The 26,955-nt window shown below is 33.8% G+C and overlaps 1 long non-coding RNA gene across 1 annotated transcript; it reads left to right on the forward strand.

Annotated features, from left to right (window-relative positions):
• The first annotated feature begins 5,796 nt into the window (after positions 1-5,796).
• Positions 5,797-15,756, forward strand: LOC127706888 (uncharacterized). Its single transcript, XR_007984613.1, has 4 exons — positions 5,797-5,830; positions 7,833-7,959; positions 10,502-10,748; positions 15,624-15,756. It is a non-coding gene; the product is annotated as an uncharacterized LOC127706888 (long non-coding RNA).
• The last annotated feature ends 11,199 nt before the right edge of the window (positions 15,757-26,955 follow it).

The raw sequence follows: 26,955 nt of genomic DNA on the forward strand, positions 1-26,955 counted from the left end.
TTGCAGAATTCTGTGCGTTAGCAGAACGTGTAATGAGACTAAGAGGGTATTAGAAGCAAAGTGTGACAACGTTCCATCCGTCATTACAGTGACATTTACTTAAAAGTCTGATTCCAAATTGACTATTTTCAGTTCTGACTTTAAACACAATTTGTGTTTGTTTTTCAATCATTTGTCCGTTTTAACGGAGAATACACTTCCCAAATACAAAATTCATTTTCAACAATTATTTTACTCATCAATGTGAAATTTGCCTTTTTTTCGCGTTTCAGAATCTAAAGCCTGCTTACATTTTTAAAGTTGCTTATCATTTGCTCTCTGGTGAATAGTTGCCTCTCTGGCAATCATACAACATCTTTTTTTTTAATTTTTATACTAACAAAATTTATGTTAACCAAAATGTTTGTACTTTTTTACGGTGTGTGTCTTTATCAAATGTAGTACAACCAAATTATAGTTTTTCATTGTTCAGGAAACCAATAAAGTTATAAACTTGTTAGCTTGTTTGTTCATTCCTTTTTGATTTTGTTGTTAAAGGTAGACTAGAAATTTACAGAAGGTAATTACTTAAGGTGGCTCGGGTGTTTTCCTCCATCTTGGATTTTGAGGTAGCAGATAACAGTTGGTCTAGATCTTTAATGAAATGTGCAAATTTTGAGAGTAGTATGTAATTCATGTTTAAGACTTTTTATGTAAATATAGAAAATTATGTGTTTTATCATATTTACGGCTGTAATTTCCAAAAAGCACCATATTTGTGTTTGAATCATTTTTTTCAACTTTGCAAAATAAGGGGAGTTAACTCAGATAGTAGGGGAGATAACTGAGGTAAAGTAATTATATAAAAGAAAGTGTTGTGAATTTACCTATGTTGATATGTAGCAAGAAAACAAGTTCGGTGACCCCATTTTTTCTTTTTCGTATCTGAAAGCATGTTGTGAGAGCTATCTTCTCACATTTTATCTTAAAATTCTATCATGCAGTTTTCTTTTTATGACACAAAATTGGATTTTCCATGCATAATCTATACAAAATCTAACAATTTTGCACAACCTGTAGCGTAAAAAAGGCCGGTAAACCATACTTTTTATTATATTTTTGGAAAAAGCATGATAAAAACTTCATTTTGACAAATTATTAAAAAATTCTATGGATTTTAGTTAAGACGCCCCAGCCACCTTAAAGCCACAGATGCACACATTTTTATCTTAAATTGGAACTTGAGCATTTTTAAGATCAAACAGCTTATATAAAATAAGGAGATGTGGTAGGATTTCAGTTGAGACAACTATCCGACAGAGTCCAAAATGAAGCGAATTTAATCAACTACATATCACTGTACGGCCTTCAATAGTGAGCAAAAACCATACGCTATACTCAGCTATAAAAGGCCTCGACATGACAAAATGTTACACAGAGTGCTAGTGACCTACTGATCGATCGAAAATAAATGCAGAAAACACATTAAAAGCTAAAAGTTGTTATTGTTTGCATTTCTTTTTGGATAGACCAATTGAAGTAGATTCTTAATATTGAAGCCTTGATCACTTTGACATGCAAGTAGTTTAAATGCCACATTTTAAGATAGTCGGTAAGTTAAGTTCGCTACTCAATGTGCTAGTGACCTACCATGATATATATTAGGTCACTAACACACTATGGAACTAATTATATTCTGCTTTTGTCTATTAGTGATGCTTAGTGAAACCATTAAGAATTACAAAGCCGTTGAATTCGTTGCATATCAATAAGTTATTTGTCATAGAAAAGAATTGCTTGATCAAGGATGTGTTTGCAAAATTCTGTAAAATGCTGATTCACCTATTACGTTATCAGTTAAAAAATCGACAACGTAGATGTTTTTCATCTACAGCAATACTTGAGGAGCGTAGTTTTTTGCTGTTTTTAAAGGTCCATCTCAAATTAGATTTCGCGAAATTGTTGCAATGCAGCTTTTCCTTTTCTATTCATTTCTGGTTGTAATAAAGTAACGAATTTTGGTGAATGACAGTGGATGGCTCTACTTATTTGGTGTTTTTAAACAATCACTTGTTCCCCTCTTATCTTTTACTGGAGCATACAAAAAGCCAGTTTGGCTTTTTTTTGCCCAACATAGACCAAGTTACATGATATTCTTTTTCAATGTTTTCACGTTACAAATTCCAATGCTTGAGCTGTCTGTAAAATCTAACGTAAAAGTAGTATTTTTGAAATTGCAGAATCCATAAGAAAACTCCAATAAATGAAACAGACATATGTGCCGTCATTTACATGCCTTATGGTTTTGTCAGTTTTAATGGACTCCACCCTTTTCAATTTACCATGGACACTTTGTAGCATCACCACCGGATATAGATACCCCCGAGGAAAGAAACAATAAAGGAAAAAGTATCTATGCTATTCCCCGTACAGTATTAAAAAAACTATTTGCGGTACAATAGAACCGCTTTATTTACATGAAAGTGTTTATCTCGAAATACAGTGCTGTTCAAGCTTAAATATGATATAACTTTGTTACACGAAACCGTCAGATGAATATTTGAAGGAATCTCTTTTTAAAAAGTTTGAACTCGTCACAGGCTTCTTTCAACAGGCTACCATTATCCTTTTTTTTCGATTTGAAGATAGAGCCAATTAAGTATCATAATCAGCCCTAAATAGTAGCTATATTATACAGAATCAGTATCAAAAGATTTATCTTGCCAGCAAAACGTAAAATATCATGAAAATAAGAAAAAATTGACCTTACCTGACTTCACATTTGGTATATCCGGTGAGGATGCTACACAGTGGTGGAGTTCGGTGATTTTGTTTTCAAATTTTTTACACCAAAAAGTAGTAAAAAATTCACATAATATTATGATGATTTTTAATTTTTATTTGGAAAAAGAGAGGCGGAAGATAGCCAAGGGATATTCAAACTCATAAGTCGATAAACAACTGACAATGCCATTGTAAAAGGCGAAAAACGACCAAAAGACAAACAGCAGTCTAAAAACCACAATATAGAAAACTAAAGACTAAGCAAAATGAACCCAAACAAAACAGGGGGTGGTCGCAGGTGCTCCACAAGGGTAAGCAGATTCTTCTGCACATATGACACCCATCGTGATGGTGATGTCAGTACAAATAATGTGGTAAATCTAATTCGGTAAGTAACATGCGAAGGACAGTTGACGACAATTGGAACATATCCGTCGTCATCTGTGGAACAGATATTCTTTAACGGTCAACAAACTGGTGATTGCGTCCGTAACATTTCGAAGAGATGACTTCAACTTCAACACTTAGAACGCTTGGTTCAAAATCTTCCTTGTGAGCAGCAATATAACCTGATAGGAAATGCAAGCTCTTGAATATCGTCACAATTTTGAGATATATACTCTATTTACAAGGCCCCCAAGGGTGACTGGGGAATAGAAGTATGGTCACCATTGGTCTTCCTCCGACCGGCAGTAAAACCCGTGCTAAAGTGGGGCGTCCGTTTGGCTGTGCGGGATGTACAAATTTGCAGCCACGTCCGGTCAGAATGGGGACGTTAAATCCGATGCCTCGTGTAAAGAGAGTGCCACGCTCTTTGCACGTTAAGAACCCTTGCAACAACTCTTTGAGGGGTCCGTAGGTGACCTGTTGCAAGGCAAAATTTCTGTCCCTATCCAATATACCCTCATTTCCCGTGGCAGTCTAAATTTCTCCGACCTTAATCCCTTAACCTATTACAGAACCTACCTATTGTATTTATTGTGAACTTGTTCTCGTCCTGAATATGCATGAAATATTTGCCACTGGACGTTAAGCAACCAACAATCAATCAATCAATCTATTTACAAGTGCCTTTGGAATTTTGCTTCATAGAAATGGATCAATTAACAATTAGGTAGCTGAAATCATCTCTTTTGATGTGTTGTTCTCAACAAACCCTCATTGTCAATTTCTAGATATAAGTCAATAAATGTGGCAGACATAACTATAGATGTTGTATCCTTTATTTCAAGTTAGAGGGGATAGATGCGTTCAACTAGTCACTAGACTTTGTGTACTTATGCTTTAACATTCGACTGTGGTCCTGTTGAACCTTTATTTCTTCATTGTAAACAGGAAAAATAAAGTATAGTTATTATATATATATATAAACCAAAAATAATTCAATTAGTTAAAAAATTTATAAATGTTGTCAATCAACTCTGTTGGCTTGAACTGTCAAAAAAAGGGACGAAAGATACCAGAGGGACAGTCAAACTCATAGATCGAAAACAAACTGACAACGCCATGGCCAAAAATAAAAAGACAAACAGACAAATAATAGTACAGATGACACAACATAGAAAACTAAAGCCTAAGCAACACGAACCCCACCAAAAACTGGGGGTGATCTCAGGTGCTCCGGAAGGGTAAGCACATCCTGCTCCACATGTGGCACCCGTCGTGTTGCTTATGTTATTACAAATCCGGTAAATAGTCTAATTCGGTAAGTCACATTCGTGAAAAGGGAAGGGTATAGTAGTTACGACTTAAGGAACATATCCGATATCATCTGTGAAACGGTAATTCCATAACGGTCAACCAACTCGTGATGGCGTCCGTAAAATTTACGAAGGGATGATTTCAACTTCACCATTTGGAACTCTTGGCTTATTAGCTTCCTTGTGAGCAGCAATCCTCTATCAAGGAAATCATGATAAGAAACACAAGCCCGGGAATATCGTATCAATTGGGAGATATATACTCCGTATGTAGGCGCTGCTGGAATGTTGCTACATAGAAATGGAAAGTTCACAATTGGAAAGCTGAAATCATCTCTTTTGTCGTAAAGTTTTGTTTTCAACCGACCCTCATTGTCAATTTCTAGATGTAAGTCAAGATATGAGGCAGACTTAACTGTATCTGTAGTATCCTTTATCTGTAGTTCGATGGGGTAGATTCGTTCAACATAGTCACCAAATTTTGTATTATTTAGTGAGAGAACATCATCTATATAGCGGAACGTAGAGTTAAAGGATATTGCTAACTTCTTATCTTTCTTCCTAAGAAGTTCCTGTATGAAGTCAGCCTCATAATAATAAAGAAACAAGTCGGCAAGAAGAGGGGCACAATTGGTTCCCATTGGAATTCCGACAGTCTGTTGAAAAACACGTCCTCCAAACGTAACAAATATGTTGTCAATCAAGAAATCAAGCATCTTGATAATGTCAGTTTCAGAGAATTTTTTGTTTGAATCAGAGTGATTCTTTACAAAGTAGGATTTATCCCTCCCCAAGACAAGAAATACGTATACCTGTTCCGCCTAACAGATGTTCCCCTGGAAACTTTGTTATAAACAATGTCATAATATCTGTTCCTGTTGAAACACATATTCTATACCCTTTGTTCCGTAAGGAACAAATACTGTAATATTTGTTCCAGAGGAAATAATATTATAGAATATATCTTCGACTTGGAACGTATATTATGAAGGAAATTTCATGACAGAATAACCAGTTACACTGGTATCTATGTTGAGTTTATATGCAGCCTTACGACTAGGGAACACGACTAATAGAGCAAAAACAATGACGTATATGGTAAGTTATTCAGGCCAAATCATATTTGATACCACAAAGCTCTGATATTGATTTGAAAGGTGCAGTTAGCGTGAAACAGCCATATGTGAAAGGTAGAAACAATTTCGAAGTTGTAGAGCATTGATAATAGCTTTTAATAGTTTAAACGTGTTCAAATCCGTGAATAATCTTCTTCATAATTATCCTTATTAGTTTTAACTATAAAATTGTAAATGTCATATATTACAATTGTTATAAAAAAATTTGGAAAAAGGACACGTTGTATATTGGTAAGCTTAGTTTATGATTTGTATAACTGAATTTGTGGATAAGATCAGGTGCTACACCGTTATACTTTACAATAACGTGAAGAAGATGCATTATGTCTATATACAATTTAAAATCTAAAGTTTGATCGATTTCAAAACTCAGTGTTATACTGAATTTTTCAATAGAAGACTTTGACGTTGCTTTGCACAGTATATAAAATAGGCTTATTTATTTTCTATTCTTAAACACTATTCGTCATGATATCACTGTCACAAACTTTAGTGTTCATTAAAATGTTCTCGTCCTGGTATACGTGTAATATTTACCGTAAAAGACTTATCTATTATCGGCAACATGATCACCATAATTATATATTTTGTTCAAAACTGTATAATTTTGGTTTCAAAATTAACAATAATCCTTATGGTTACCGATACACTAATGCCTTTTTTAAAAATGAAATCTTAAGTTATCCAATAGAGTTAATACAACGAGGTTTTAGCGGGTTTTTTTTTTTTTTTTGTATTTTTTTTTTTTTTTTTTTTAATAAAAGTTCTTAAACAATTACCGGTCCTAACTGATCCGAAATACAATTAATAGATTAATATCTAGATTTATTGATAGGTGCATATTGTTCTCTGATGTTCGTTTTTATTGTTCCTTAAATTCTCTCTGCTATAAACAGACATATATACTGCCAACCAGATACTATTTGCGATTGACTTATTTTCGCAATTTTCGCGAATAGAAAAAATAATGCAAAAGAGAGGCGACAGATACCAAAGGGAACATTCAAACTCATAAGTCGAAAACAAACTGAAAATTCCATGACTAAAAAAGAAAAAAAGATGAACAACAGTACACAAAACACAACATAAAAAAACAAATACGGAGCAATACGAACCCCACCACAAACTGGGAATGATCTCAGGTGCTTAGGAAAGGTAAGCAGATCCTGATCCGCATGTGGCACCCGTCGTATTGCTCATGTAAGTATTAACCCGGTGATAATTCTTATTCGATAGGTCACATTCGGGGAAAAGGGGACATGATTGTAGTTACGACAATTGGAACATATCCGTCGTCATCTGTAAAACAGATATTCCATAACGGTCAACCAACTCGTGATGAAGTCCGTAAAATTTACAAAAGGATGATTTCAACTTCACCTCTTGAAACACTTGGTTTAAAAGCTTCCTTGTAAACAGCAACCCTCTATCAAGGAAATCATGATAGGAAATACAAGCCCTGAAATATTGTATCAACATAGAAATGGAAAGTTCACAATTTGGAAGCTGAAGTCATCTCTTTGTCGTAAAGTTTGGGTTTCAACCGAACCCTCATTGTCAATTTCTACATGTAAGTCTAGATATGAGGCAGACTTAACTGTATCTATTGTATCCTTTATCTCAAGTTCGATGGGATAGATGCGTTCAACATGGTCACCAAATTTTGAATTATTTAGTGATAGACCATCATCTATACAGCCGAAAGTTAAGTTAAAGGACACTGCTAACTTCTTTTCGGGCCTTGGGATAACACATTTCGCAAATAAGTTTAATTCTCGCGAATATGTGAAACTTGGATCTTTTCTGATATAAATATAGGTTGATATGGCATTTGCCTGGCCTACGATTTGTATAGTATTAAACTGGTGGTCTATATATATACAAAAATAGCCAGTATAAATGTCTGTAGACAACGCTTTGCAGAAGGGGAAAACCAATCGCTATTCCGGGGCGGGGGATGATTTTGGAAACAAATATTCTGGCCTGGAAATAACTGAAAACATATATCACCAAAGACAGGATGACAATGAACAAAATGTAAAAAAGGTAACATATGTTAGCCTAAATAACTATAGATATATCGTCTTGTAAAAGTGTTCCTCCTTCCTCATAATACCAAATGGTCTTTATATTGTACGATTTCAATCTATAACAAAGGCAAATTTTGAGTTACAAGATCCGTCGTCTAATCGTTTTCATTTTGTTTACCATTTTTATACCTATTATATTCCAGGTAATTAAGAATGGTTACAACACAGTTCATAGTAGTTTGTATTTCATTGACATCTTGTTTTGCGTTTCCTGGTGCGAAGAAGATATCCGATATGAGTTTATCTGAAACAGTCAAACACACCATAAAGGTACCACCTTTAATTTATTTGTTATGTCACGTGTTTTAATAAGTCAGCAATTCAACGACAAAATTATTCAAAGCACATATGACTGAGGGCAACTTAATGTCTTCAGCAATTTATACAACATGTCCAGCTCTAAATCATCCCGATTCTATGAAAATGTTTAAAAAATCAAACAGAAACAATCAAAGATATTCATCAAATATTTAATTTTCAAAAAAGCCAAAAACTTAAAAATATATCACACTTACGAGGTTAGGTTACCTTCTATAATATATTTACCACTCACTGTCCTTCAAATATGAATCATGGATTGAATTTAATTGGCATAATAACAGATGTTGAACAGGAAATTTTGGTCTCTAACGCTTAGAGGTAAGAAAATGAAACTAGAGTCTCTTAAAGAGCCTGTGTGGCTCACCTAGGTCTATGTGCATATTTAACAAAGGACACTCTCCAACATTGTAACCGAGAATAGAATTTATGACAAACATCTCTTTTTTATTAACCTTGTATTGCTGATCGTTTTGTCTGTTTAGTTTCTCCCTATCTTCTTTAGTTTTTGCTTAAAACACAAGATATGGTATAAAAAATATTCATTTAAGGGGAAATCACTCTTATAAAGAGTGACTACTAACTATATCGTCAAAATTTGACTCATTTGTAGATCTTGCCTTGCTAATCATTTTTGTTATTTAAAGTTTCTATTCATCTCTTATAACTTTATCATATAAGGCAAAACGCAAAAAATAAAATGGTAAAACTCGTCATTAAAGGGCAATAACTCCAATAAGGAATCGTCGGACGATTTCCTCTATCTTGTCTTAATTGTAGATCTTGTCTTGCTGATCATTTTTGCTTATTTAAGTTTCTATCTATCAACTTTAATTTTTAAGATATAAGGTAAATGATTGGTAAACATAATCATCAAAGGGCAATTACTCTAATAAGGAGTCGACTGACGATTTCTGTAATTAGTCTTATTTTTAGATCTTGTGTTGCTGGTAATTTTTGAAATTTAAAGTTTCTCTGTATCTATTTTAGATATCAAGATAATAGGCAAAAATGAAAAAAAGGTAAAATTTGTCATTTAAGGGCAATTACTCCTATAAGGGATCACCTGAAAGTTTTGACGTAAATGAACAATTTGTACAGCTCAACATTGTGAACATTTTTGTTCAATTCAGATTTTCTCTATTTATAACGGTCTTCAAATTATTAGACAAAACTTGCTTTCTACCCCCTATGTTCTGTTTATACCCATGTCGGCCATCTTGGTTGACAGGTGGATTCATGGGACACAGTTTTTAAACTAAATACCTAAACAATGACTGTGGCCAAGTTTGGTTAAATTTGGTCTAGTACTTTCAGAGAAGATTTTTTGTAGGAGGACGGACACCAAGTGATATAGAAAACTACAATGCAATTGTCTATTTTGAATGGGTTGATTTAAACATGTCATCGAATTAATTTCAACATTAATCATGTAAATGTAGTTAGTATTAGAAATTTTTGAATGTCGTCTACACAGACACTTACACCGACACCGAATAAATTGTAAGAATAATTGAAAATTTTACTATCTGTCTTTTCAAATTAAGAAATGACAACCGAGTTCAAAATTGTTTTTTTATGCAATTTTTATAGAGATCTTGGGAATCATTTGAGTATGGATTTTTTTTTCGGTGTCGATAATTATCACCCATAAACATGGTTGAGTCTTGTATGCTCGAAACATGAGCTTTATCTCCTGGTCCGAGACGTGTACAATTGTCTTGAAATTGTAATATAGAGTGCACTTACGATGGTGTCCATTTCAACACAAAATTCATACATATTTCAACAGATGGAATGAAAAAGCAGTGAGATATTTTGATGAGGACAAAAAGGATAAATTGTTCAAAATTTTTTTTTGTTTTTGCTTCAGGTAAAATCTAATGCTTAAATGTCTGAAATTCCTTCATTTTTAAAAAGCACACGATGTTTTCCATTCATACACGTGTCTTAGCTCCGCCCACTCCGCCACATCACCGCTTCCCTTGTGCCAACTGCACGTGTTCTTAACTCCACGTACCGACACCCTCTATTCCATAATACTTACAGGTGCTTATTCGCATCATGGCAGCAAGTCATGTTTTTCGCTTCGCTTTTGCCACCCTTCCAGTAGCATTACTGAGGGTTCACCGGGACATATTGTTTACTGTTTTTATTGCTTATACAGTTTGTGCTTATATTTTATAGTATATGATTGTTTATAGGGACATATTACATGATTGTTTAATAAAGAGTTATTTAAGGAGGGTTTAAGCTTGGAGGTACCAAGCCAATAAATTGTTCATATTCAGAACGAATAAATTAATTACGATCGTATAATATTTAAATTGAAATAAATTAAACATAAGAACAAATTTAGATCTGACACAAGACAACAACTGATAAGGTCACAGACTTGGGACAGAAAAAAGGAATACGAGGTTATGGATAGGGTTTACAGAATAGAAAACAATGGGCTAAAACTAAATAGATACACTTACTTTGTACTTTGCAGGACATTAACAAAAGAGGGGCATACAAACGAGAAATGTCTAAACTTGAACCATCTATTCAGGGATTCTACTTGACTGATTTGGATGGAAACGGATCCATTTCACCTCACGAATGGGCACTTGTCTACAGTACAATGGACGATGAACGTTTACCAAAATATAGTTATAATTGGTGGATATATGCATTTGAGGTTCAGATCACAGAGCGTGGATTTGACAGAAATAACAACGGTCTAATGGAACTCGGTGGTAAGTTTAATAGCAGTTCTATGGTGTTGCAAATTGTCAATTTGTTTAAACTCGGACGTTAGTACGAACTTTTTCATGCTCGACACAAAGCAAATGTATCTATATTATCTAATACTTATATTGGAGTCTAGATTTCTTTTCTGGTTTTATAATGTTGTTGGTTTGCTATTTCATTGGTGTATACCCAATCTCCTTTGATTTGTCAAAACAAAGTATTAACAGTAAAATACCCTTGTCATTATCTTAGTCACAGATATACATGTGTAATAGAGATTTTTTTGAAAAATTTTCAAACACGTAGACTCGACTCAAGATGGGAATTTATTGAAAGCTACGGAAAGCAGAAAAAAAACTCTATATAAATGGAAACAGACAGTCTAGGGCTTTTTGCCGCAGGAATCTTTCCAACGATAACACTACTTATACGTATAGATATGAAGATTTCTATAGCAATACGTCTTTTGGGTTTGTTGTGGTAATAGATCACTGTCTCATCGACATATTCTTCAAATCACTATTACATTGATAGTTAAAATTAAGTCATTACCGCAGTATTCTAGAAATGTTTGTAGCATTGAAATCTAGATAAATAATTATCAAAAGACAAAATCTTGCAACCGACAATTCAAACAATCATGATAACTTTTCTTGACATATACGTTCGATGAACTGGTTAATGGCTAAAACATGTTAACATTTGGGGTGAAAATAATATATATTCTGGATTAATAAGTAATAAAAGATTTCTTGAACATTTCAATGTTTTGGTTTTGGGAGTATGAGGTTTCCTTGAACAGCATTTCTAAATGGGTATGAATTTCTGTCTGAAATATAATGAAACTTGCTACTAAGATATGATGGGGCATCATTTTTGTTGCACTTAAATGTCATCTCAAACTTATGATAATTTGTTTTCTGTTTATCTGTCATCCAGTTTATTAAGCGTTTGAATAAGGGTTCAGAAGTACTGTTACACCACTGTCCAATGTAAGGGGAGGTTTGGGATCATGCTAACAGGTTTAACCCCGCCACATTCTGTATGTATGTGCCTGTCCCAAGTCAGGAGCCTGGAATTCAGTGGTTGTCGTTTGTTGCTGTTTTACATATTTGTTTTTCGTTAAAAAAAGTTTTTTTACATTTATTAGGCCGTTAGTTTTCTCGTTTGAATTGTTTTACAATTGTTATTTCGGGGCCTTTTATAACTGACAATACGGTATGGGCTTTGTTCATTGTTGAAGGCCGTACGGTGACCTATAGCTGTTAATTTTTTGTGTCATAATTTGGTCTCTTGTGGAGAGTTGTCTCATTGGCAATTATACCACATCTTCATTTTTTATATCAGAAGGATTGAAAGGGTCTGTTTCTAGTACTATTCTACCAGCTCTCTTTTGTAATTGTAATATCCTATTAAACCCTCACTGCTACAACTATTCCAAACTATACAACAATAATAAATTAGTGGTAAGATGTAACCATCATAGAATAGTTTTATGTCGTCAAGTTTTAAATGTTTTTATATCAGTATTAATTTCTTTTATTTCAAAATACAGAAAATGATTTATTTGAGATACCTTAACTCTTTCCACACAAATATTGCCATTTAGGTATAAAATAAACAGAATATATGGAACTTTGGGGACACCATACTAGATATTAACTATTTTTAGAATGAGCATTACCAATTTGTACTTGTTGAGTTCTTTCGTTCAAATACGACTTGAAAAAAAGAAACAGCAGCATTATCACACCCATAGATTTTAAGTTTTTAACAGATAATATCATGATCTTCTTCATTAAAAGCTTTCTTAAAATCTAAGTTGGTGTTACCGTTATTCATGTCTTGTATCTATTTATCTAATAGATGATATTGATAAGGGCAGTTTGGCAAGACTGTTCTTGTCTAAACACAGATTGTGATGGGTGTACAAGGTTAAGTCTTTTTAGATATTCATACAAATGTTTTGAAACATGCTTTCCTAAAACGTTTGATATAACAGGAAGTACAGAAATTGGTCTATGATTTTATTGCCATGAATTTCCCCCCAGCTTAAAAAGTATGGGTTACTCTTGCATTCTTTAGAACAGAAGGCAATGTACTAGTATCTATCATTCTATCAAAAATTCAAGTTATGAAAGGAGCACATAATTTAAAAAAATGTGGGTCAAATGTTATCAGATCGGTTGAATTTATTAATGTCATGTTTAACTAGACATCATTGAGATGGGAGCCATCTCTGTGGGTCCCGCTGTGAATAACGTGTGGTAAAAATTTGTATCTTTAGCATAGGACATGGGGTTGTCAACTGAAACCAAAGTTTTTGCCCTTGACCTCTTACCTAGGAAGTTGTACATTTACATACATTATGACACACCCTCTGGTGTTGGTTAATATACATGTCAAGTATAAACTTTGAAATCATAACGGTTCTCAAGGTATAGAGCGGACACAATCTTTACCATAGGACATGGGGTTGTCAACTGAAACCAAAGTTTTTGACCTTGATCTTTGACTTAGAAAGTTGTACATACATTATGACACACCCTCTGGTGTTAATAACATGTCAAGTATAGAATATGAAATAATAACGGTTCTCTAGATATAGAACGGACACAATTTGTTACGGACGGACGGACGAACGGACAGACTGATCACTATAGGGCGACCGCCATTCGCTGGGGCCCTAATAATCTCATGTATTGTGACCGGTGGAATTAAGAATTTGAATTGTTTTAAATCAGAAAATTTCGTTTGTACAATTTGAGTTATTCTTGTGAAATCATGATCATTGCTCACAGATCAGCACATGACGTAAAAAACTTATTAAAAACATTACAAATGTCATTGACATTTTTAGTTCTAACACTATCTTCATTTGAAAGACCATGTGTTTTTTCTTGTTTGGAGTGAATACATTTCCACAAATCGATTGATGCTTTTGAATTTTTTAACATCTTTAAATAAAAATTTCTCTCATTTGTTTTTTGTCCTGTTTTTTTTTTTCTTTCCTAGTTAAGCATTCTGGATAATGATAACTAATTGAGAATTTAGCAACATGTGATTCTAGTATCAAATCCTAATTGGTGACATAAACATGATAAATTAGTGTACTACAATGAGGTGTAACTCTTGTTGCTTCTTTGATTCTCTGGTTGAGATTATAGCTTTCTTATATATAGTCGTAACCTCAGCTCAAACGGAGAAACTTGGTCTGATTTCTTTACCCGGGGATTTTCTGGGGGAGGGGCATTTACGCAAGATGTCCGAACATTGATTTTGCAATCTTTTCAAAATGTCTTGATCAGTTGTCAAAATATTTAGGTCATTGTTGCTTTGAGTGGCAAGATTTTGGTGAACTACACTCATCCCTTTGACTATTTAAGCAAATAAAATATGTTTTACTGAAACAACACTTATTTAAACAAGAATGTGTCCATAGTTTACGGATGCTCAACTCCCACTATCATTTTCTATGTTCATTGGACCGTGAATTGGGGTCAAAAATACAAATTTGGCATTAAAATTAGAAAGATCGTATCATAAGAAACATGTGTATTAAGTTTCAAGTTGATTGGACTTCAATTTCATCAAAAACTACCTTGACAAAAAACTTTAACCTGGATCGGAACAGACGGACGAACAAGCGAACGGACGGATGAACAGACGGACGAATGAACGGACGAATGAACGAACGAACGGACGCACAGACTGGAAAACATTATGCTTCTCTACTATCGTAGGTGGGGCATAAAATATCAAGGACATTTCAGTATATGATTTGACAAGTTCATGATATTTTAACTCGTGTTGTTTCGATATTGACATGATTTATAACAATACTATTCTGAAAGTCTACGTTGAAAAATGAGGACATTTTAAAAAAAATTTATGTACAAACTACCTTAGACAAAGTTGATTTTAGTCTTAGATATATGATTTTGCATTAGTTGTTATTGGTTTTGAAATAGATGTCAGGAACTGTGAGTTCCCTCAGATCTGTACTTAGTGTCTTTTTTGTTGTAGGGATGTATAAATACCCTGCCCCGTCCAGTCTGTGTGTTTTACTTGTTTTTCTGCTTTGTATCGATCTGATGAGTTGAGCCTTTTCAACTGATTTTTATAGTTTGTTCATATGTTGTACTTTTACACCATTGTCCAAGGTCAGGGGAGGGTTGGGCGCCCGCTAACATGTTTAACCCCGTCAAATTATGTATGTGCTTGTCCCAGGTCAGGAGCCTGTATTTCAGTGATTGTCTTTATTGCATGCTGTACATCATATTTGTATTTCGTTCACTACTTTTTACATATATCAGGCCGTTTGTTTTCTCGTTTGAATTGTTTTGAATATTTTTATACTAAGATGAATTTCGACTAACATTCATTTGTCCCTTATGTTCATTATGCTCCTATATATATATCTTGGACGCACAACATTTATAAAGTGTTTTATATTTTTCGTTTGGACCGAATTTCTTGTGACCGTCAATGTTTGTACAAATCTTTCTAGCTATATTGATCTTGAATTACATATTTAATTTCGAGGATATAATTTTTCAACATACTGCTAGTTGTATAATCTAGTTTGGGCTTTTAAGCTTTGAATATCACATTCAACAGCATTCTATGTAATTTATTTATGAAAAAATGTTCTGGACATTTGCATATTTCATTATGTTGCAATTTATCATGCGCTTTGTGTATCGAAGTGATTCTATGTTTAAAAATATGATAATAAGAACTGCAAATTGGTAGTAAAAAACAATCTTAACTCATTTTATGTCAAATACATTTTACTGTGTGTCTGTTTTTATTTATTTTACATATTTTACGGAGGTTACTTTACGTTTTTTTATTTAATTTTTCGTTTTTATTTTCAGAATATCTGATGATATAATGTGAACAGAAAAGTCTCATATGCAGTTAACCATAGATGTTGAAGCATCAGAAAGAAAATTAAAATTAAATCTATTAAAACAAGTTTGTCTTTTAAATATATGTTTATACATCTGGTTTTAATTGATGATTTTAAAAATAACAACAAGGGATGCGGGGTATACGTAAAGAAACCAGGAACCCACACACTCCAAAAGTGGAATTACCACTAAACAGCTTGCTATAAAATCTCATAAGACATGCAAAGCTCACTATACGCGCGTTTCGTCTACATTAGACTGAGTAGACGAATAAAAATAGTTGAACATGAAGTTGACGCCTTATGCAAACTTTAAATTTCCAAAAAAAATGTACTATGAACACTACGGTCATCTATGTTTACGTGTAGAAACCCCTTACTCTTTTACTCATATCAAAAATTAAAATCACAAAAATATTGAACTCCGAGGAAAATTCAAAACGGAAAGTCCGTAATCAAATGGCAAAATCAAAAGCTCAAAACATCAATAGAATGGATAACAACTGTCATATTCCTATGTAGAAAATTTGTATATAAACAGACAAATTGCAGAAAACATGGCCATGATGAAGACATTTCGTGTGAACACAAAGTTATATGACTTCTTTAAACTCAATGCAAATTACGACTCATGTATGCCAACTACAGCTGCTATAAACGTTTAAGGTATGAACAAATCATAAGACAAAGAATAGGCTGATTTTAAAAGCCAATGAGTGTACTTTATTTATGTTATACAGAGTTTGCACGAAGCTAGTCTAAAACACCCTTCTTGTTTTCTGTTAAAATATCTACTCTACAAAGGCTTCTATGTATAATTCTTGGTGCTACATGTGGAGCAAGATCTTCTTACACTTCCGGAGCACATGAGAGCATCCCAAGTTTTTGGTGGGGTTTGTATTGCTCAGTCTTTTACATTTTTTATGTTGTGTTTTGTGTACTATTGTTTGCCTGTTGGTTTTTTTTTCTTTTTTAGCCATGACGTTATCAGTTTATTTTCCACTTATGAGCTTGAATGTCCCTCTGGTATCTTTTGCTTCTCCTTTGTCTAAACTTGTTATTTCTTTGGAACGTGGAAGTTCATGTTCCATGCAACTCATCTTCTATTACATAGAATTAAAAGAATACCGGGAGATTAGATGTATACAGATATAATAAGCCATGCAAAAACAACGTAAAGGCTAACATTTTGAAAGGTTCTTATGTGTATTGATGTAATTGGGTGAACTTTTACCAAATCACGGTCTATAGACATCAGAACTAAGGTAGAAACACTTACCATCGCAATCAACAATATCGTGCTATTTCAAGACGTTCACTTTTTATTGGTAGAGGAAGCCAGAGTGCCCAGAGAGAACCAGCGACCTTCTGTAGGAAAACTTACAATCCTAGTCAATTAAAATGTGTGTGCACCTGCCCCGTGAGGGATCAAACTTACTACTTCAGTGTTGACAGGCTAGTGATATAGTTGTTCGACTTCTTAGACCACTCGGCCACCGAGGCCCCCACAATCACAGAGACTTATATCAAATAATTTATATTTTGCCCAAAATATTGCATCAAATATCAGTGTTGTATACCAATGAAAGAAACACAAAACCTAACAAGTAAAAGTTACAAGTTAATGTGTCTGTTGTATTTAGCTTCTGCCTTTGGAAACTAACTGCCAAACCAACCAACAAAGAAATACAATTCCGTAGATAATAGGTTTAATAAACAAGCAATTCGTAAGTAATATTCGGATTTCTTGAAATAGTATCTTAAATTAACAATTTCATGAACATAACATGCAATATGACAATGATATGGATAAAAGAACATATAAAGTATTATATTCTAGACAAAAGAACAAACATACTACATAGCAAAGTGATACTAATACAACCAAAAAACGAAAACAATAGACTAATACATTACGCGAACCTATGCTATGATGGAATCTCATTCAAAGTTTGTACGATCACGGAAAATAATTGAATTAAATTGGATTAAAAATTACAGACAGTCTATCCTCTCGGTCTTCAAGATAATATCATGGGAAGTGGTAATATATCAAGAACCGAGTCTGTTAATATTTTGATATAGTTTCTAAAACTGTTCGTAAAAACCATTCTCATGAGCGTAGAATAAATCGCACTCAAAGAAAATTTCGTACCAACAATTCAAATATTTCGGACCTAATTTCTATTTCAAAAAACAACGACAGACATTATCTGTTAACCAAGCCATATTCTTTACCTGTAAATAAATTACATAAAATTTTAGAGGATTGCAATACGATTCCATATTGCAGTCCTAAGTCATGTAAGTACGAAATCGTTCAAATTATAATTGCACACTGTTATTCTAAACTGTTTCCCAAAATTGATCGCCCTGAAGATCATAAAAACATTTTATTCAAATTGAATATGTCAATAAAGGTTTTGATTTTGTAAATATTGCCGGTATTTTTTATGATCATTCTGTTAAAGAACAATTTCCTGGATATTTTGATAATTCTGAACTCCCTCTTCTTTGTTATGTTTACAAACAAATCTACCCGGAAATATGTGTTTAATTATAGCCAAGTGTGTAAAGATGTCAATATCAGTGACAATACACCTACGTCATGAAACTGCAGTAATTCCGAATACATGTATGGCCCCATTTCCCATGTTATAACTGGAGACCTTAACATCGTTCGTGACCGAGAGTTTAAATCATTCCTCAGTAAAGGGCCTAAATATCGTCCCCCGTCAATTATCAATTGGAATGAGTGTCGAAACATCATCCACGACTCATCCCGTACTTACTGCTCGAAATGGATTATTTTACTCCTAACAACAACCATTATAACCCTTTTTCTCGTATCAAACATTTGTATTTGCATTGTATCATAGATCAAATTTATTTGTTCAGTGTATGTTCATTTGTGTTAATATTGTCTTTGATTGAGTTAAGCCATTTCAATTGATATTTTATAGTGTGTCTTTCTATGTTGTGATGTTACACTATTGTTTCAGATAAGGGTGAAGGTTTGAACGTTTAAACCCACTGCAATTGTTTGCACCTGTTCTAAATCAGGAATCTGATGTTCAGTAGTTGTCGTTTGTTGATGTGGTTCATAAGTGTTTCTCGTTTCTCGTTTTTTATATAAATTATACCGTTGGTTTTCCCGTTTGAATGGTTTTACACTAGTAATTTTTGGAGCCCTTTATAACTTGCTGTTCGGTGTGAGCCAAGGCTCCGTGTTGAAGACCGTACTCTGACCTATAATGGTTTACTTTTATAAAATTTGACTTGGATGGAGAGTTGTCTCATTGGCACTCATACCACATCTTCTTATATCTATAAGCTAAAAGAACTTGCCAAGGAATTTGTTTTTGTCGTGGCTGATAAGGCTGCTAATAATATCATGATTGTTTGATGTACATTTTACATTGAGGTTCTGCAAAAGGAAATCACAAATTCACCAACATTCCAACTGACTCTATTTTTGGAAAAGGAAAATGATATCTGTAACAAACATGTTTAACCCCGCCGCATTTTTGCGCCTGTCCCAAGTCAGGAGCCTCTGGCCTTTGTTAGTCTTGTATGATTTTTAATTTTAGTTTCTTTTATATATTTCGGAGTTTAGTATGACTTCCATTATCACTGAACTAGTACACATTTTTGTTTAGGGGCCACCTGAAGCACGCCTCCGGGTGCGGGATTTTCTCGCTGTATTGAAGACCCAGTGGTGGACTTTGGCTGTTTTCCGCTCTTTGGTCGGGTTGTTTTCTCACTCACATTCCCCATTTCCGTTCTCAATTTTAAAAACTTTTAGCTACTTCTTTACAAGCAGAACAAGATACAATGAAAGTTCAAACTATGTACTGGCTTCTGAAGCTGCACAAAACATCTTACGAAAATAGATTTATTTCGTCTTCAAGCCATTGTTCCACTACTAAACTGTCTATTCTACTTACTAGTACTCTTGGTACAATTAAAAACCTGATAATGAATTGTTCAAATAAGGTCTTTGAAAATAGTGGAATTAATTACTTTTGGAGTGTCAAAAATTCGTTGGAAGTACTTGATAAATTGCATGCTTTTATTGGTGATTTTGTATCTGTTCAAAGTTTCGATTTTTCTACCCTATATACCACTTTGCCTCATATTCTTACTAGAAAAAAATTCACACACCTAATTAAATGGGCGTTTAAAAGTCAGAATGCGAATATTTATGTTCAATAAAGGCAACAGTAGTATACCGCTGTTCAAAAGTCATAAATCGATTGAGAGAAAAAACAAATCCGTGTTACAAACTAAAACCGAGGGAAACACATCAACTATAAGAGGAAAACAACGAAATAACAGAACACAGAAGTGCAACAAAAAACAAACAACAATGCAACATTCATAGAAACGAACTATTAAATAACAACTGCCATATTTCTGACTTGGAACAGCACATTTTAAGAAAAAAATGGTGGGTTGAACCTGGTTTTGTGGCTAGCCAAACCTCCGCGCTTTATGGCAATGTTAAAATACAGCTAAAATGACAACATTACATGACGGGAACAGAGTACAAACAAATGCATAAACATCAAAGACAGAGAAATACATAAACTTAGGTAATTTTTTAGTAACAGCAAACAAAAGAACTATGTCAATTGGACCTGCTTTGATACTGTAACTGCCCTTGACTTTTTACTAGATAAGATTTTTGATTGCTTTGGAGATTCCGTATATCGTCAAATTATCGGAATTCCAATGGGGACTTGCTGTGCACCACTTAATGCGGATCTGTTTCTGTATTGTTATGAGTTTTTTTTAACTAAAATCAGCTAAGACTTATCGAAACAACATCTGATACAAACATTTAATAGTACTTTTAGATATTTGGATGATATATGGCTCTCAATAATGACAACTTCAGTATGTACACTAAAGAGATTAATCCTGTTGAACTGACTTTGAATAAACCTAATACTAACAATGAACACTACCCTTTCCTGGATTTTTGGATTTTGTTAATTATCCATTTTTAGATGGTGACGTTCCCTTGTCAATCTTATGGTGTTCATATATCTCAACTTGTTCGATTCGCTCGTGTATGTAACAACGTATTTGATTTTAACGAAAGAAATCTATGTATTACTGAAATATTATTACACCAGGGTGTTCGATATCACAAAATAGCCAAAACATTTACTAAAATTTATCATCGGTACAAGGACATCATTCGTAAATATAAATCAACATGCAGACAGACGACATCTTATACGTTCAGGTATTTCACATCTAATCTTTTATGGTAATAATCTTTACAAAGCACAAACATGTCGGCATTCACCTCAAAAGCTAACCAAACCTTTAAACAGACTTATTAAGAATGGATATAGTTACGATACTGTTGTCAGGTCATTAAAGATGGCTTATTTTGGGTTTAATATTGATTCACTTATAGTGTCTTTGCATCGGAAATAAACACATTTATTCTAAAACCAGTTGTTGGCATGATACGGGTTATGTTCTTCTCATATATTTATGATGGTATGATACTAAACTTCTAACGGGAGGGATTGTGGTCGATTTTCATATGATGAAGACATAATCTTTCAATCAGTTTAATTGAGGTCTGGAGCTGGAATGTCTGACATCGGTCTAGGACTTCTTTTAAACTGAGTTTTACTGTGCGTATTGCTGTGTGTTTGTTTTTTCTACATTGGCTAGAGGTATAGGGGGAGGGTTGAGATAAAAAAAATGTTTAACCCCGCCGCCATTTTGCGTCTGTCCTAAGTTAGAAGCCTCTTGCCTCTTGCCTTTGTTAGTCTTGTATGATTTTTAATATTGTTCATTTATATGTTTTTGAGTTTAGTATGCCGTCCATTATCACTGAACTAGTACTCATTTTTGTTTAGGGGCTAGCTGAAGCACGCCTCCGGGTGCGGAATTTTTCTCGCTGTGTTAAAGACCCATTGGTGGCCTTCGGCTGTTTTCTGCTCTTTGGTCGGGTTGTTGTCTTTTTGACACATTCCCCATTTCCATTTTCAATTTTATTCTAGTTTTTCGTTTTTTATATAGATTGGACCGTTGGTTATCCTGTTTGAATGGTTTTACACTAGTCATTTTTGGTGCTCCGTGTTGAAGGCCGTACTTTAACCTATAATGGTTTACTTTTACATATTGTGACTTGGAAGGAGAGTTGTCTCATTGGCACTCATACCACATCTGGCCCCTAAACAAATATGTGCACTAGTTCATAGAAAATGGACGTCACGCTAAACTCAGAAACATATAAATGAACCGAAATTAAAATATCATACAAGACTAACAAAGGCCACAGGTTTCTGACTTGCGGTGGGGTTAAACATGTTTTGTGAGATCTCAACCCTCCTCCTTACCTCTAACCAATGTAGAAAAAACAAACACACAGCTTTACGCACAGTATAACTCAGTTTAAAAGAAGTCAGAGTTCGGTGTTAGAATAGGTAACAGAAGACTCTAAGCAAAATGATATTGATAACATAAACTAACAAAGGACTATTAGCAGTTACTAACATGCCAGCTCCAGACCTCAATTAAACTGATTGAAAGATTATTTCTCCACATATGAAAATCAAGCACAATCCTTCCTGTTAGGGTTATAGTATCATACAATCATAAAATATACAAGAAGAATATAACCCGTATCGTGCCAATAACTGGTTAAAATAGATGTGTTTATTTCCGATGCAAAGACCCTATGAGTGAATCAATATTGATTCCATAAATTCCATCTTTAATGACCTGACAACAGTATCGTAACTATATCTTTTCTGAATAACTCTGTTTAAAGGTTTGGTTAGTTTTTCAGGTGAATGACGACATTTTTGTGCTTTGTATAGAATATTACCATAAAAGATTGGATGTGAAATACCTGGGGGAAAAAATAAAAGTAAACAGTAAAACAAAAATCAAAATGCAATTTTCATCTTATAAATTTTGCTCTGGACACTGTCTTGATTACTACAAGTATTTTTTCTATAACGTTCTAACAGATTTTAACCCCTGACTTGAATGAAATAGTCCATTAACAAATATACTCCTCACTTGACATATTTAGACAAGTTAATTTTCACTTTTTTTTTTAAACATTTGATTAACAGTGAGCAACAAGTGGTACGAAGGTTTCTTAATAGCGTTGATAATAAGGAAGGCTCCTTCTGAGCTGAGGGTAATTTCTAATTCTACTTCTACCATTACGTAGTTTATAACTACATTTTCCGAGTATATAATTTAACAACCATAACCCTAAATAGCGGTTAAAAACACAGAAAGGATCTCTTGAGTTGCAAATCAATCAATTGAGTAGAGAATCCAGATCAACCATTTATTCTGGTGCCTCTCAAGGTCAAGAAAACTACGCATGCACTTAAGAATATAAACTAACCGTTAGAATTATGTTTCGTTTGAGGACAGCATGTCAATTGTGGTTCTCCATTTCCTTATGAAAGTTCAAGATCAAAGTTTCTTTCAGGAAACATAATAGGAAAATTAACACTTCAGTACATATCTGACAGAAATAGTTTTGTTTAAAACAACTCTCGCATTTTCACAAAACAGCAAAATTCCCACTTTGATGTGATGCTTAATAAAAAAAAACTAAAAAAACTGCTTAATAGCGATTTTCCGTTTTTCAAAATAAACACAAATAAAAAAGGGCGATATTAAAACATGAGGATTATGGAAAGGTCACAAGCAGCAAGTTGTTTAAATTCAATATGTTTGTATCTTTCACTCTTTAAAACAGAACAATCCTAAGAATCTGATTTGTTCTCTAATATAAAGCACAATAAAAAAAAATGCTTCGCCAAGCGCAGCTTGATACGACCGCAGAGGTCGAACCCTGAACAGTTGGTGCAAGTTTGGACACAATATTCAAGCTTGATACAGTCTGATTTTTTACATTATATAGGTTTCTGACACAAAATAAATGTGGTGAAAGATCTTAAAAATTTGAAATGGGTTAAAATATTTGTATTAATTTTCAATTAAAGATTTCTTAATATTGCGCAATACTTTGATATTGTGCAATACTGTCATATTGTGCAATACTGTGCTACTGCACAATACTATGCTATTGAACAATACTGTGCTATTTGCATAATACTGTGCAATTGAAGATTTCTTGCTATTGCGCAATCCTGTGCAATTGAAGATTTCTTACTATTGCGCAATACTGTGCAATTGAAGATTTCTTGCTATTACGTAATATTGTGCTATTGGGCAATACTGTGCTATTGCGCAATACTGTGCAATTGAAGATTTCTTGCTATTGAGCAATACTATGCAATAGCAGATTTCTTGATATTGCGCAATACTGTGCTGTTGCACAGTACTTAATTAATCTTTTTTGGGTGTGTACATCATAATATATAACAGATTAATTAAGTACTGTACTTAATTAATCTGTTATATATCATAATGTACACACCCAAAAAAGATTAATTAAGTACTGTGCAACAGCACAGTATTGCGCAATATCAAGAAATCTGCTATTGCATAGTATTGCTCAATAGCAAGAAATCTTCAATTGCACAGTATTGCGCAATAGCGCAGTATTGCCCAATAGCACAATATTACGTAATAGCAAGAAATCTTCAATTGCACAGTATTGCGTAATAGTAAGAAATCTTCAATTGCACAGGATTGCGCAATAGCAAGAAATCTTCAATTGCACTGTATTATGCAAATAGCACAGTATTGTTCAATAGCATAGTATTGTGCAGTAGCACAGTATTGCACAATATGACAGTATTGCACAATATCAAAGTATTGCGCAATAGCAAGAAATCTTTAATTGAAAATTAATACAAATATTTTAACCCATTTCAAATTTTAAGATCTTTCACCTCATTTATTTTGTGTCAGAAACCTATATTATGTCAAAAATCAGACAGTATCAAGCTTGAATATTGTGTCCAAACTTGCACCAACTGTTCAGGGTTCGACCTCTGCGGTCGTATGAAGCTGCGCTCGGCGAAGCATTTTTTTTTTTATTGTGCTTTATATTAGAGAACAAATCAGATTCTTAGGATTGTTCTGTTTTAAAGAGTGAAAGATACAAACATATTGAATTTAAACAACTTGCTGCTTGTGACCTTTCCATAATCATCATGTTTTAATATCGCCCTTTTTTATTTGCGTTTATTTTGAAAAACGGAAAATCACTATTAAGCAGTTTTTTTAGGTTTTTTTTTATTAAGCATCACATCAAAGTGGGAATTTTGCTGTTTTGTGAAAATGCGAGAGTTGTTTTAAACAAAACTATTTCTGTCAGATATGTACTGAAGTATTAATTTTCCTATTATGTTTCCTGAAAGAAACTTTGATCTTGAACTTTCATAAGGAAATGGAGAACCACAATTGACATGCTGTCCTCAAACGAAACATAATTCTAACGGTTTGTTTATATACTTAAGTGCATGCGTAGTTTTCTTGGCCTTTAGAGGCACCAGAATAAATGGTTGATCTGGATTCTCTACTCAATTGATTGATTTGCAACTCAAGAGATCCTTTCTGTGTTTTTAACCGCTATTTAGGGTTATGGTTGTTAAATTATATACTCGGAAAATGTAGTTATAAACTACGTAATGGTAGAAGTAGAATTAGAAATTACCCTCAGCTCAGAAGGAGCCATCCTTATTATCAACGCTATTAAGAAACCTACATACCACTTGTTGCTCACTGTTAATCAAATGTTTATAAAAAAAAGTGAAAATTAACTTGTCTAAATATGTCAAGTGAGGAGTATATTTGTTGATGGACTATTTCATTCAAGTCAGGGGTTAAAATCTGTTAAAACGCCATAGAAAAAATACTTGTAGTAATCAAGACAGTGTCCAGAGCAAAATTTATAAGATGAAAATTGCATTTTGATTTTTGTTTTACTGTTTACTTTTATTTTTTCCCCCAGGTATTTCACATCCAATCTTTTATGGTAATATTCTATACAAAGTACAAAAATGTCGTCTTTCACCTGAAAAACTAACCAAACCTTTAAACAGAGTTATTCAGAAAAGATATAGTTACGATACTGTTGTCAGGTCATTAAAGATGGAATTTATGGAATCAATATTGATTCACTCATAGGGTCTTTGCATCGGAAATAAACACATCTATTTTAACCAGTTATTGGCACGATACGGGTTATATTCTTCTTGTATATTTTATGATTGTATGATACTATAACCCTAAAAGGAAGGATTGTGCTTGATTTTCATATGTGAAGAAATAATCTTTCAATCAGTTTAATTGAGGTCTGGAGCTGGCATGTTAGTAACTGCTAATAGTCCTTTGTTAGTTTATGTTATCAATATCATTTTGCATAGAGTCTTCTGTTACCTATTCTAACACCGAACTCTGACTTCTTTTAAACTGAGTTATACTGTGCGTAAAGCTGTGTGTTTGTTTTTTCTACATTGGTTAGAGGTAAGGAGGAGGGTTGAGATCTCACAAAACATGTTTAACCCCACCGCAAGTCAGAAACCTGTGGCCTTTGTTAGTCTTGTATGATATTTTAATTTCGGTTCATTTATATGTTTCAGAGTTTAGCGTGACGTCCATTTTCTATGAACTAGTGCACACATTTGTTTAGGGGCCAGATGTGGTATGAGTGCCAATGAGACAACTCTCCTTCCAAGTCACAATATGTAAAAGTAAACCATTATAGGTTAAAGTACGGCCTTCAACACGGAGCCTTGGCTCACACCGAACAGCAAGCTATAAAGGGTACCAAAAATGACTAGTGTAAAACCATTCAAACAGGATAACCAACGGTCCAATCTATATAAAAAACGAAAAACTAGAATAAAATTGAAAATGGAAATTGGGAATGTGTCAAAGAGACAACAACCCGACCAAAGAGCAGAAAACAGCCGAAGGCCACCAATGGGTCTTTAACACAGCGAGAAAAATTCCGCACCCGGAGGCGTGCCCCCTAAACAAAAATGAGTACTAGTTCAGTGATAATGGACGGCATACTAAACTCAAAAACATATAAATGAACTAAAATTAAAAATCATACAAGACTAACAAAGGCAAGAGGCTTCTAACTTAGGACAGACGCAAAATGGCGGCGGAGTTAAACATGTTTTTCAGATCTCAACCCTCCCCCTATACCTCTAGCCAATGTAGAAAAAACAAACACACAGCAATACGCACAGTAAAACTCAGTTTAAAAGAAGTCCTAGACCGATGTCAGAATAGGTAACAAAAGAAACTAAGCAAAATGACAAAGCTACATAAAATAACAAAGAACTACTAGGAGTTACCGACATTCCAGCTCCAGA

This window comes from Mytilus californianus, unplaced genomic scaffold (assembly GCF_021869535.1).
Source record: "Mytilus californianus isolate M0D057914Y unplaced genomic scaffold, xbMytCali1.0.p SCAF_6, whole genome shotgun sequence".
NCBI classification, from domain to species: Eukaryota; Metazoa; Mollusca; class Bivalvia; order Mytilida; family Mytilidae; genus Mytilus; species Mytilus californianus.